Source organism: Pelodiscus sinensis, chromosome 1 (genome assembly GCF_049634645.1).
Source record: "Pelodiscus sinensis isolate JC-2024 chromosome 1, ASM4963464v1, whole genome shotgun sequence".
Classification (NCBI taxonomy): domain Eukaryota; kingdom Metazoa; phylum Chordata; order Testudines; family Trionychidae; genus Pelodiscus; species Pelodiscus sinensis.
The window spans coordinates 59,068,930-59,082,994 of record NC_134711.1 but is presented as its reverse complement, the minus strand read 5'-3'; the positions used below and the strand labels follow the sequence as shown (position 1 = coordinate 59,082,994).

The window sequence follows — 14,065 nt, the reverse complement described above, 5'->3', positions numbered from 1 at the left end:
AAAAGACCCCAGAAGTCTAGTATCACTTGAGTCTGCATTTTACATGGGAAAAATGTTTCAGTCAAAACCGTTTGCCCAACTCTAGGAGTTTTAGCCAAGATCTGAATGATTGGTAAGATAATTTGGAGTCATCAAAAGATACATGAAAATATACAACTGTGTCTGCGTCCCTATTAAATCCTGATTTAGTGGTCAAGAAATAAGTTTCTGCTAACAGCATGTCACACACCAAAATTCTGTTACTTTCTCTTTTCTTTGAAGTAAAACTAATGTGTGACATTTAGTTATTTTTTTATAATTTTGAAGGACCCTAACATTGGGGTGTGTGGGTTTATTATTGAGAACATCTCTGCTTTTTCTTCATATAATATAATCCTGAGTGCTTTCCTCCTTCTGCGCCCTCACCCCTCGAGGAGTTAGTAAAAATTTGGATCCTGTAGGTTGTTTCCATTAAGAGGACGAATTAATGATGCCTGGAGTCAGGTATCTTTGACGCAATTCTGATTATAAAAAAAAGTCTGAAATTCCATTTTCCTGAGCACAGGAGGAATCACACAAGCGAAGATAGTTTTTTAGTTCACAGTTCCAAAAGCCAGCATGCTGCCCAAAAAGCTCTCTCTTTTTTTTTTTTTTTTCCTTTTTGGGCAATTACATGTGCCCGTGTTTGGGGTGGATATTGCTATCTGTTTCAGCCACCTAGTTCCATAAAGGAGCTTAATAGGATTTTTTTCTTTTCATTTTTCTAAATGAATGTTTGAACATTCAGAGACCATTGACTGGCTCAAGACTAATTAGCTATCTCCAAATGTAGCCTTATTAGTCTTGCCCACATTCAGTTGACATATACAATGAAGGGTGGCTGTTCTGCCCACCTGTTTTAATAAAATATAACCCAATCCATAATAATAATTAATACATATGTTGTGGCAGCTGCACAACCTACATTCTGTTATTTCCAATGCAAATTCTGTGTCCCTTTCTCCATAGGATCTCTCCAATTTTTCTCACTTCAAGTCAGGTAGGAGAGAGAGAGAGAGAGAGAGAGAGAGATGTGTATAGTTTTTTTTTTGTTGGAGGTGTAAGTTAAAAAAATCTGTGCTTAGGCTTCTTCAGAGTTGATATCAGTAGGGAGTTCTGCAGCTAAATCAAAAAACCAAGTGTAACATACAGTAAGGAGAAAATGTGTGTAACGCTCCCTGGAGGACTTTGGATCCAGCAATCAATAGGCATGTGGACAAATATAAATTGAGGATGGCACAATGTAATGTTAAGAGTTTGAATGTCATCCACTTTTTGGTAGTATTTATAATTTTCAGAGAACTGTTCTCTCTCCCTCTCCAGGTCCCAGAGGCCTGCTTTCTCCAGACAACCTTCTTTAAATCTGTCTGGGGACCTCAGCAGTTTTTTTCCCTTTGGCATTGGTCTGAATGCCCGAACTTTCAAATCTCATAGTTGTGTTGTGATGGAGCCCTAGATGAAATTTAGGGCAGTAAGAGCTAGTATTTAAATTCCAGAGCTGCTGCTATTTATCAAAAAAAAATAAAAATAAAAAATAAAATAACAGATAGATGTTGAAAAATTCTGTGAATTTGCAAGGAAGAAGGGGAATGGGTTTCAGTATGACACCTAGGATCTGTCCCTATTCCTAGAAATTGAGTGTATAGATTACTCTGATCCTTTCATGCAGTCTTATCAATTGCAGCTGATCAAAAATATATATTTGTAAAAGCTTCAGGATGCTATAGGCAAGTGACACAGAGCGAGGAGACTGCAAAATTTTGTGGCATGCAGCATGATTTCCAGGGAACTGTTTTATTACATTTTGTGTGGTAAGTGAGGCACCATGCATGGACAAAAAATGTGCCTTTCACTTCCTTGACAGCTCTACCAGAACATGCTGCAATATTGCTGTGTCAATAACTGCTGTACTGATATGCTATGGATATGATAATTAATTGTGTGTATTATACTCACAAAATATGTTCACAATTATTCCAGTTACCAAGTCACACGTTCAAAAGTTAGGAAATGCCAATTTTAAGGCTGCCCATTCAAACTTAATTGCCCCCAGACCCTCTTTAAACATCCATTCTGAGCACTGCAAGAGGCAGGGGTCCTGTGGGAAAATAGCTCATGATCACAAATTAAAGACTGATGAACACACACCATGTATTTAATTATGATTTCAAGAGCAACAGAAAATCTGGTACATTGTAACTTTTTGCAACCTAAATAACATTATTTTAACAAAGACTCTGTGTGTGTAATTTCCTTGCTTTTGTTTTTTTCAAGAAAAAGGCAAAACCAAATCCTTTTATGTGCAGCTGTAACAACCCTTTCTGCATTTCAAATCTCCAGGATGGTTGAATCCTGACCTTGCAGCACTGTAGCACAGGCTGCTACTGCTTAAGCTTACAGGACTTGACAGTTTTAACTGGCAGCAGGAGAAGGCTGTTTACCCAGGAACTGTGCATTTCTGAGTCCAGCTACTGCATCTATCTAACGGTCAGAAAGAAGCCCAGCCCAGCCTGGCTTTGCCTGTTCCTTTTCCCCAGAACTGAAGGAGCTCCTATTCCATATGTTTCCCTTAGGGTACGTCTACATTATATTTTCGAAAGAGGATATGCAAATTCTGTAGGAATTTGCATATCTTCTTCCGATCTCACTTTCGAAAGTGAAAGTAGTCTGGACACAGTTTTTTCGGGGAAAAAACTGCTTTTTTGAAAAAACTGCATAAATCTCGTTTTTTAAGGAAGAGGGTTTTTTTCGAAAAAGGGTTTTTTCCCCCAAAAAACCCTGCATCCAGACTACTTTCAGTTTCGAAAGATTTGCTTTCAAAAGTGAGATGGGAAGAAGATATGCAAATTCCTGAGGAATCTGCATATCCTCTTGAAAATAGAATGTAGTCTAGACATAGCCTAAAGTCTGGGGATTAGCTGTTGACAATGTATGATGGATCTATAGCATAGCTGAGGGAGTCCTGGCCCATCTTTCTCTTTTTTTCTTCTATTCCCATTAGAGTTGGGAGAGTTACCACTCAATACAGTGCCCCTAAAGTGAATTAACAGTCCACTTGGGCCATGTGTGGGTCTAGAGGTTTAACCAGTAAGAGCAGCCTGACCTTGCTGTCGCCTGATATCCTCTGCTCTAGCAGCTCCATGGTGATCCCAATGTAACATGTCAGTTACTTTTGTCTCTGCATGAGACCAACCTTGGAATGTTCAGTAATTTTGACATACGGCCATTTACTATTGAAAAACGTACTTTTAATTGAAAGTGTGACCAAAAATGCATGTCAGCCATATATTAAAACATATGGGTTCAATAATGATTGATTTGGCAAGGTCTGTGGACAGATCTAATCCTCTTGAAAAAGAAACCAGAACAGAAGTTCCTTTCCTGCCCCAGTCACAGAGACCTGCCAAAATTTTGCTGTGATGGACAAAGCGCTTCAGAAGAGCAGAATTTAATCTTTAGTCAGTAGAGATCATTTAGCAGAATTGTAGCTGCACGTGTAGCTTTATCATCACTAATGGAAAAGGTGTAAAAGTTTAAAAATTGCTTCCCTAATGTGGTGTGAAACAGATTATGGATGGGAACAGAACCATCTGAATTTAAATCCGGGAGATGACTCTTTCAGTACCCTTACTTCCATTATAAAATGCTATTTCACTGAGATATTTCATGGGTACATGCCAGCTTTGATGAGATTTTCCATGTAAAATTTTTGAAATATTTGAATTAAAATGAAGTGTTTTGTTTTGACTTTCATGTTTTTCAGTCTGACTTTCAGTTTGTTTTGGTTTGAATCTTTTTACAAATTTAAAATACTTTTCATTAGTGTTGATCTTACATTACACATCTGTGCATCTTATAATATACGAATACTATCAAATGGACTTGGGTTGAAAGAAAATTTTGAAATGTTAAAATTTTCTATTGGACTAGGTCTAGTATTAACTCATGTGTAGGCTAGACTACAGAAATGGACCCTTATGGGATTTTGGAGTCCTGGAAGATTGCTTGTTGAACAGGTTTGAAAGTTTCCAAGCATAAGGGGCAGAATGGGAGACAGAGGGAAAGTGGGAGAAGGACATAGAGAGGGCATTGAAATTGGTTTTACTGGTGAAGCAAAGAGGGATCATCAAATAAGATAACTATTAGAGCTGTGGAAATAATGGAGTTTTTTATTCCCCAGGAATTACATTTTTAAAAAAAATCAATTTGTGTTGAAATGAAAAAGAAATGTTGAAACTCTTTAATGAAACAAAATGTCATTTACAGTCATTTTGAGATGAATGATACATTTTGTTTGAGTTGGAAGAAAACATTTCATTTGGAATTCCAGCATTTTAATTTTTTCTATTAAAAATAAAATTAAAGTGAATTTTGAAATGAAAAATTTATTATGAATTTAAAAAATGAAAACGATTATTCTATTTTTATAGGGTTTTTTCAACCTAAACAATTCAGCACAATTGAAATAAATTCACAATATACTTGAGTATCACTGAGCCTGCATTTTACATGGGAAAAATGTTTCAGTCAAAACGGTTTGCCCAACTCTGGGGGCTTTAGCCAAGATCTGAATGATTGGTAAGATAATTTGGAGTCATCAAAAGATACATGAAAATACACAACTGTGTCTGCGTCCCTATTAAATCCTGATTTAGTGGTCAAGAAATAACAGTTTCCGCTAACAGCATGTCACACACCAAAATTCTGTTACTTTTTCTTTTCTTTGAAGTAAAACTAATGTGTGACATTAGTTATTTTCATATAATTTTGAAGGACTCTAGAATTGGGGTTTGTGGGTTTATTAATGAGAACATCTCTGCTTTTTCTTCATGTAATATAACCCTGAGTCAGAAATATGTGGGTATTTTTTTGAAGGTGAAATGACCCAAAAGTAACCGGTACCATCATAGATCTGTGTATGGTTTTGGTCTTGGAGAGGAATCTGGCTTGCTGAGCTAATATACAAAAGGGAAATATACTAAGAATTATGAAGACATCAAAATCTTTTCTGAAAGCTTATCTCTACCACTGCAGTGGCCTTTCTGAAATCACAATAGACTGTGTGTTTCAGGTCGCAATGAAACATGTTTTCAAAGCTTAGTGAGACATTATCCTTTTTCTCCAGTTCATCTTTCAAAGGTTTAGTGAGATATAAATAAAGAAAATTTAAATAAACATCTTCCAAAGGATCAAGTATAAGGTATAAGCAAATACTGTTGCAGTGATGATTGACTAGATAGTACCTGCTACAGCCTAAAATCTCTAAAGCACAGAAATGAGAGAGAAAAAATTCAAAATGGTTTAATAATCCCAGAGAAAATTATGTGAATTGGAGCCTAAGCACTTTCTAATGTTAAATGCTTAACTGTGAGAGCGTATTTTTCACAAGTCCAAAAAATCAATGGCCAAATTAAATATGTTGAGCACTGCAGATAGTTAAATATTTTGTAATGCTTAATGTTATGCACTTATAAGTACAATACAATAATAGCTCAAACATTTAATTTTATACTTTTATTTTTATAACATATAAAGGTACAGAGTGAATTTACCTCCTACCCCAGAAAAATCCCTCCTCCCTCACATATATATAACTGGCTGATCTGTAATGAAATTGCATTGCTGCATGAGATGAAACACTACATTGCATGGCTTGCTGAACTGATATGGAAAAGAAAGATTAAATATACAGTGAAATTTGTCGATGTTGTCTGAGTTACAGCTGGCTGGAAGGACAGTACACTTTTTGTTTACTCTTCTCTATTTTCTTTATTGCTTATAGTTAGGTGTGATGTCTGAGAATTTATGAGGCTGAAAATTGCAATCAGTTGTGTGTACAAAGAACTGGTGTTAATTTGGAAGCACTGGAGAGTAATGTTGACAGTGGTCTAGAAAGAAAGCCATTTATCAGTATCATATCAGCTTTAAAAGCAGAATTAGCACTACTCTAAATATCTTCCCCATAATTTACTGTGGATTACCTGGAGGTTTAGCTATGAGATTCCTGTTAAAGTTGTAGAGTTAGGTGCATAAAGTACATGTCTTTGGAAATTTAAAGGACCATGTTTATCAGATTTTTAGTCAAGTACTACAAATGTAATTATCATATGCAAGCAGTTTGTGATATAATGGGCACATATCACTATTATATTAACTTCTATCTCTTCTATACCAATTACTGGGCAATTAGTTGATCTATACTAAGAGAGTTTTAAGAAGTTGTTGCATGTTTTCACATTTTATTGTTTCAGTATTTAGAATTACTGTATTTTCTGTGTGTTTCATACCTGCTTGTTCTCACTAGAGTTTATATGCCGTAATCTAGGAAAGCATTCAAATACATGCTTAAGTCAATCCCTGCTCAGGACAGCACATACTGAACATTACATACTTGCTGAAGATCCATTATCCTAATATGATTTAAGTATGTCCTTTCAGTAGGGTTGCCCATGGTTTAACAAAAAATACCAATCTCCTCTCCCCGCCCAAAAAAATTCTGTTGAGGGGAAAAAAAGGGGGAGGGAGACCAAAGTTGTTAAGCAAAAGTTGCACCACTCCTTCCAGTTGGGACCACACACTAACCACTAATGCACCCACCCGTCTCCCTGAGCCAGGCCCCCCCAGTCTCCCCATCCCAATGCACTCACCCCCGCCTCAAACCCAGGCCCCCTAGTGCCTCCCCATCCCAATGCACTCACCCCTACCTCAGAACCAGGCCCCCCTAGTGCCCCCCATCCCAATGCACTCACTCTTACCTCAGAGCCAGGCCCCCCTAGAGTCCCCCCATCCCAGTGCATTCTCCCCTCCCCGTAAGGCAGGCACCTCCAGCATGGGGAGCCCCTGCTCCAATCAAATCTCCCTCCTTCCCGCCGCAGAGCCAGGAATGGAGGAACAATCTGACTTTTAAGTGGCTGCTCCTGCCACCTGGCCCGGCTGCCTCGCCTCGCATTGTAGAGAGGGAGGCATCACGTGGCCTCCCGGTCTCTGCATGCGCTCCGCTCCCACCCCAGCCTGGCACCACCCTAGCGTGGTGCCCAGCAACTGCCCGCCTCTGGCCCTCCTTCATTAGATTCTGCCACTCTCCTCACTCCCTGACCCCGCCAGAAGCGGCAGGGGAAAATTGTCCCCACTGGGCATCTATCCCAGGGAAACAGGAAATAACGGACATTGTACATGTCTGGTATTTCCTGTTTTTTTTACCGGACGGAACCCGTAAATACCAGATTGTCTGGGTGAAAACTGGACACCTGGCAACCCTACCTTCTTATAGTTAAGCACATGCTTAAATTTTGTCTTAAGAGAGATGGACCCTTAAAAGGGATGTTATCATGTACCAGGATCTTAATAGCACAATAATTTTTCCCCAAAGTCTCCTTTGTGGTTGTGCCTCTAACAGTTCTCTGTAGCCGCCACATGTGCATGTAGACTGGTGTCAACCATGTTCACAGAGCTGTGCAGATCAGCCAGCAGTGTTTTAACCATTTCTGAATAAGATATTTCTGAATTGCAATGCACTAAATACCCTACAGGTACTTATTCTTTCTGCTATTAAAGTATTCCTCTGGAAAAGGATCACTTTGTAAAAACAATATCTTTGCTTTGTATATCAGGATTTTCTCTGTTGTTCTCGTGCTACGTCTCCTAGTTTTACCAAGCTAAGTGCCCATTTTCTTTCTTTTCTTACCCATCTAGATCAAACAAAGTAACTTATGAGAAAAGACCTGTATTTTTCCCAGCTTCATTTCAGAATCAGAATGCACTTTGTGTCTGTTATAGGCTGTGATGTATGAAGCAGAAAGAAGATTGATTTTCACAAGCTACCTTGTACCTGAAGTAATGAGAGTGGCAAATTATTTGTTCACTGAGCAAACATGACAGGAATGACAGAGAGGGAATTTATATATATTCAAACACATAGGGGTCACACAGGTGTTACTTTTACAAAGTGACCTTAGCTACCAAAGGGATACTTGTAAATCTGCATTAGTTTACAGAAGAAAGGCTGAATAAAGCTGCACTGCTAATAAATAATGTACGAGTCAACATAATGCAGAACATAATTTAAGCTGCTGCATTGTTTCTGTACCAGGACTTCAGCCTTGGGGCAATTCCTACTGGCCATCTAGTACTTTTTAGAAACAGCAAATAAAACGTTGACTGTAAAAGAAAAAGTTAGAGAATTTTGGTGTGTAACATGCTGTCAGTGGAAGCTTTTATTTCTTGACCACAAAGTCAGGATTTAATGGGGAAGCAGCCACATTTCTGTGTAATCATTCCCAGAGTGTACGTAGACATGTGGCATCCTCAGGGCATGGAAAAGGGTCTTGTTGTGGAGAGGCAGCTGGATTTCAAAAGCTTTGAATGTTTACAGGTGTGTGAAACATGAACTAATTAGCATTCAAGCACTTAATGAATGCCAGGTTATGTAAATGACAGTTAATGAGAGAAATGGATAGGGACCTTTTACTTCCATTTAAGCTGTTAACAGGAAAAAGAATAAAAGTTGTTCTTTTCTTACATTTTTTCCCTGCAGTAAGGTTTGCATATGGTTGCACTTCACTTACAATAGGAAATCCAGGACTGTTTAATACTGGCCTACATGGATAGAAGATTCTGTATGTCTCAGGTGATTCTCCTTTATTTGTGAGTTGTTTGAAGGGTCCTTGATCCTTAATTCACTGGGATGGGCTGAACAAAAGGGAAACTTGTGAGCTTGTGCATGCTACAAAGGAGCTGAAGACATGAAATACTCACCCAGACATTACAAGCATTTCCAGGGTACCCACACAAGTTTGGCATCCACTGTCTGGTGGGCCCCATCAGGTTGTGAGACAGTGGAGAGGGCCACCGACTATTTCTACATGTGTTTGTATGTTTTCATGACAACTTATTTGATGAGATATGGAAACTAATCTCAGAGATTTCTACAGACCAGACACTGTTCTAGAGTTTTCCTGTGCAGTTTCAGTTGCATTTTCATCAGGAGAAAAATACATGTTCAGATACTTTTGACACAACTACTTAAGGTATTCTAGGACTGGGCCGTAGTATGATCTGTCAGTGTGCTACTGGTATACATACTAGTGAAAATAGTCATCATTCCAAACCAAATACAGCAAATTAATATAATTATTCATTAGATAATGGTGTTAATAAAAAACTGGTCACAGTGCAATTTTCTCCTACTTTCCCATGGTTGAAGAAGGTTATGTTGTTGATGTTTCTTTTTTGATTCATTTGTGTGTGTGCCTGGAGTCTAGGGACACTGCATGCTTCCCTTCCCCTGCTTACTGATGCACTGAAAAATAAACTCCAAAGGACCATTCTTACACTGTATTTTCTGGGTTGACATGTAGCATCTGCATTGTTTCCAATAAAATATGTTGAAAATGTTCCTCTCAGCAGCTTTCAATTAGAAACAGTCAATTTTTTGTTTCATGTAGAATTTTGAAATTTCATCCCATTGCTGAATGAAATTGATCTTGAAATTTCAAGTTTTCCTGTAAATTTGGTGTTCTGAATTTTTTAATGTCTAGCATATAGAACAAATCATCACCAGAGTCAGGCATCAGGTGGTACCATGATTTCTGAAAAGAATCTCAGAAAAAGAGTAAAAGAGAAAAGTGCCTAAAGAGGGAAAACTGTTTTGGTCGATAGCTGCAGTTTGTTTATGTAGCTCTATATCTCCATTCCTAAAGATTGCAAATCGCTTTTTTCAGACCTCATTTATTCTATTGACACAACCCGTTATGTTAGTATTCAGTGTGATACACAGAAGCGTTAGTAATGGACTGATTTTTACTTCTGGGACCCAGTCACCTAACTTGATCAGGGTTGCAAATAGATTGACAGCCCTGTTTCAAGTATTTTCTGGCTTTGGTGGCTACTTCATGTTGCACTGGGAACTACTTCTGGGGAAAAGAAGCAAATAAAATATATTAATCAGAAATAAACCACCATAGACGTAATATAGCCACGTGGTGATGATGATAAAAAATATACCCATAAATACCTAGGATCAAGTTCAAGATTTCTAAATCATTAAATAGCCTTTCAGAAACTCAGGATTATCTGAATAGTGACTTTTTCTTAGAACTGTCCCTTTCACCTTTCTCAGGGACTCTGATCTTGGTTTGAGCTGGATCACAATTCCCACGCGAGACTTGACCTCGGCCCTACCCTACGCCTTGCGGCAATCTATGCTCCCACCACTATGCCTGGTTCCCAGAGGCATTTCCTGACACTCTGGAACTCTGAATTCTAGCCTTATTCTCCCAGAGTCCTGCTCTAAAGTGAACCGGAGCCTTCACTTTTATGGGTCCATCTCCCTCAAGGTTTGACAAGTTTCATAGGTAAACCAGCTTGGTGCTCTCTGTCCCCAAAAGATTTCTATTTAACATCTTCCTGACTGGCGTCAGGGACTGCCCACTTCCGCTCTCCTTGATTTTGTTTAGATGTCTTCTTGACGGGCTGTTGTTCAGAAGTAGCTGTGACACATAACCTTGGTTCTCATGGTATAGCTATTACCTTGGCCATCATCAACTTGAAATCTAATATTGTCTTTTATTTGTACTGGGAATAATTGCTTCCCTCCTATTTTAGTTGTTGAGCATATATCTTTTTTTGTGTGTGGGTAAATAGTCTATAGATTAAGAAGTTTGATATACATTGACTCTAAGGATTTTGTCCTTACCCTTATGTCTCTGAGCTGGCAATCCTGGCCTAGCAGAGTTATTTGTGCTGACATTTCTGCTGATCCATGTGGCTGTGCATAGTAAGGCCTTGACTCTCATTAGAAGACTAAGACATAAAAAGGTATAAGTTATGGCTTATATGCTCTGCTCAGCTGCATATGATTTCTTAAAGACATACAACATTTTCACCTACAAGTACTTGGATCCTGTGAGTGCTCACAATCTAATGACATGGAGACCTGGGAGATGAGTCAGAAACTGCAGGAGGAGGGGCATGGGCTGTAATAGCAGGGATTAAGGGAGAACTAGGCAGAACTAGGGGCAAAATCAAATCACCATCTTAGTTGTCTGTATACAAATGCAAGAAGTATGGGGAATAAGCAGGAAGAACTTGAAATGTTAGAAAATAAACAAACTATGACATAGTTGAAATCACATATATTTGGTAGGATAACACACATTGAAATATTGGTTTAGAAGGATACAGGTTGCTCAGGAAGGATATTTGGGGGGGGGAAAAGGGTGGAGGTGTTGGCTTGTATATTAATGTATATACTTGGACTGAGGTTGAGATGGACATCGGAGACAGACTTATTAAGAGTCTCTGGGGTATGGTTAAAAGGGGTAAAAAACATGGGTGTTGTCATTGGAGGGGTCTATTACAGACCACCTAAGCAAAATCATCCAAAGCAGTGATGGTGATGGGGGAAGTCACCTATCCAGACATTTGTTGGGAAAATAACAAAGCAAGGCACAGGTTATCCAACAAGTTCTTGGACTGCATTGGAGGCAATTTTCAATGAAAGTAGAGAAAGATACCACGGGGAAGGCTGTTCTAGATTTTATTTTAACAAATAAGAAGGAACTGGCTGATAGTGGAAGGCAGCTTGGGAGAAAGTGACCATGAAAGGTAGAAGAAAGAACAACAGAATAAAGACAGTGGATTTCAGGAAGGCAGGCTTTCATAAACTCAGAGAGCTGGTAGTGGAGGTCCTATGGGAAGCAAGACTAAGAGGAAAAACACCTGAAGAGAGTTGTCAGTTTTTCAAAGGGACATTATTAAGGGCCCAAAAGCAAACTATTCCACTGCATAGGAAAGGTAGAAAATATGGCAAGAGACCATCTTGTTTTAACCAGGAGATCTTACATGATCTAAAAATCAAAAAGGAGTTGTACAAAAAGTGGAAACAAGGTCAAAGTAGAAAGGATGAATATAAAGAAATAACACAAGTATATGGGGCAAAATTAAGAAGGGGAAGGCACAAAATGAGCTCAATCTAGCTAGAAACATAGGAGATAATAATAAAGCATTGTACAAATATATTAGAAGCAAGAGGAAGACTAAGGACAGAGTAGGCTTAATAAACAGGGATAACCAATAATAGAAAGTGTGGATATGCTTAAGAGGTGCTTAAGAACTTCTTTGTGTCGGTTTTCAAAAAGAAGGTTGGTTGTGACTAGAGGCCTAACATAGTGAATGCTGGAGAAAAGGAGGTAGGTGCAAACGTTAAAATAAGAAAAGAGCAAGTTAAAAATTACTTTAAAAAGGTCTTCAAGTCTCCAGGGCCCGATAAAGTGCATCCTAGAATTCTCAGAATCATAAGCTATCACAGTTGGAAAGTCATGGAAGACAGAAGAGACTCCAGTAGATTGGAAAAAGGCAAATATAGTGCCCATCTATAAAGAGGGAAATAAAGACAACTCAGGAAACGACAACCAGTCATCTTATTTTCTGATCCAGGAAAGATAATGGAACAAATAATTAAAGAATCTGGAAGATAATAAACTGATAAGTATTGGTCAGCATGGATTTGAAAAGCGTGAAAACCAATCTGATAGCTTTCTTTGATAGGATAACAAACCTTGTGGGATAAGGGGGAAGCAGTAGATAGGGTATACCTAGACTTCAGTAAAGCATTTGATACAGTCTCACATGATACAATCTCACTTCTTATCAATAAACTTGGGAAATACAATATAGATGGGGCTACTATAAGGTGGATGCATATCTGGATGGATAACCATTCTCAGAGAGTAGTTATCTATGGTTCATAGTCATGCTGGAAGAGCATAACGAATGGGGTTCTGCAGGGATCAGTTTTGGGACCAGTTCTGTTCAATATCTTCATCAATGATTTAGATAATTTAGATGACTTAGATTATGGTTATAAAGTTTGTGGATAATATGAAGCTGGGAGGGGTTGCAAGTGCTTTGGATGATAGGGTCATAATTCAAAATGATCTGGACAAACTGGAGAAATGGACTGAGGTAAATAGGATAAAGTGCAATAAGGACAAATGCACAATACTCTAATTAGGGAGGAACAATCAGTATCACAGATATAAAATGGGAAGTTACTGCCTATAACAGAATACTGCAGAAACAGATCTGGGAGTCATAAGGGACCGCAAATTAAATATGAATCAATATGAAAAAGCAAATGTAATTCTGAGATGCATTCACAGGAGTGTTGTAAACAAGATATGAGAAGTAATTCTTCAGCTCTACTCTGCACTGATTAAGCCTCAGCTGGAGTATTGTGTCCAGTTCTGGGCACCAGACTTCAGGAAAGATGTGGAGAAATTGGAGAAGGTGCAGAGAAGAGCATCAAAAATGATTAAAGGTCTAGAAAACATGACCTATAAGGGAAGACTGAAATAATTGGGTTTGTTTAATTAGGAGAAGAAAAAACTAAGAGGGTACATAACAGCTTTCAAGTTCCTAAAAGGGTAGTTAAAAGGAGAAGGGAGAAAAAAATTCTCTTTAACCTCTTATAGGACAAGAAGCAATGGGCTTAAATTGCAGGAAGAGATATTTAGGTTGGACATTAGGAAAAAATCCCCATCAAGGTAATTAAGCACTAGAATAAATTATGTGTGGAGATGGTAAAATTTCCATCATTGGAGATATTTAAGAGTAGGTTAGATAAACATCTATGAGGGATGATCTGTGGTGCATAATGATGGACATGGTTCCATTGCCAATAAGCTCACTAAAAATATTGCATCCATTTGATTATTTTATTTTAAACAACACAGGTGTGGTGTATGGTGAACATTGGTTATTTAGCCTGTGGAAATTCTAATCTTTTATTGCCATCAGGATTGAGAAAACACATTGTTAGCATGAGAGGGAAGGTGCCATTTTGTTAATTGCGGCAAAGCTCGAAACTCTAATTTTTGGTGTGAGGACGGCCCTTTTAGAGGATTGGTAGGTCATTGGGACTGCTGAGTATTAGGTCATCACAGTCCTGTATGTAAGGCTGGTAGCAGGAAAGAGGTGTGTTTTTTAAACTGCTCCCTGTGTTATCTGCCATAAGAGGCTGCTATTTACAGGCAAACTGGTTGTTCCC

The 14,065-nt window shown here is 38.4% G+C and overlaps 1 protein-coding gene across 5 annotated transcripts in view; it reads left to right on the top strand.

The window, feature by feature from the left end:
* TAFA2 (TAFA chemokine like family member 2) overlaps positions 1 to 14,065 on the top strand; it is a 292,914-nt gene that overhangs the window by 189,210 nt on the left and 89,639 nt on the right. The gene's annotated exons all lie outside the window — the stretch shown is intronic.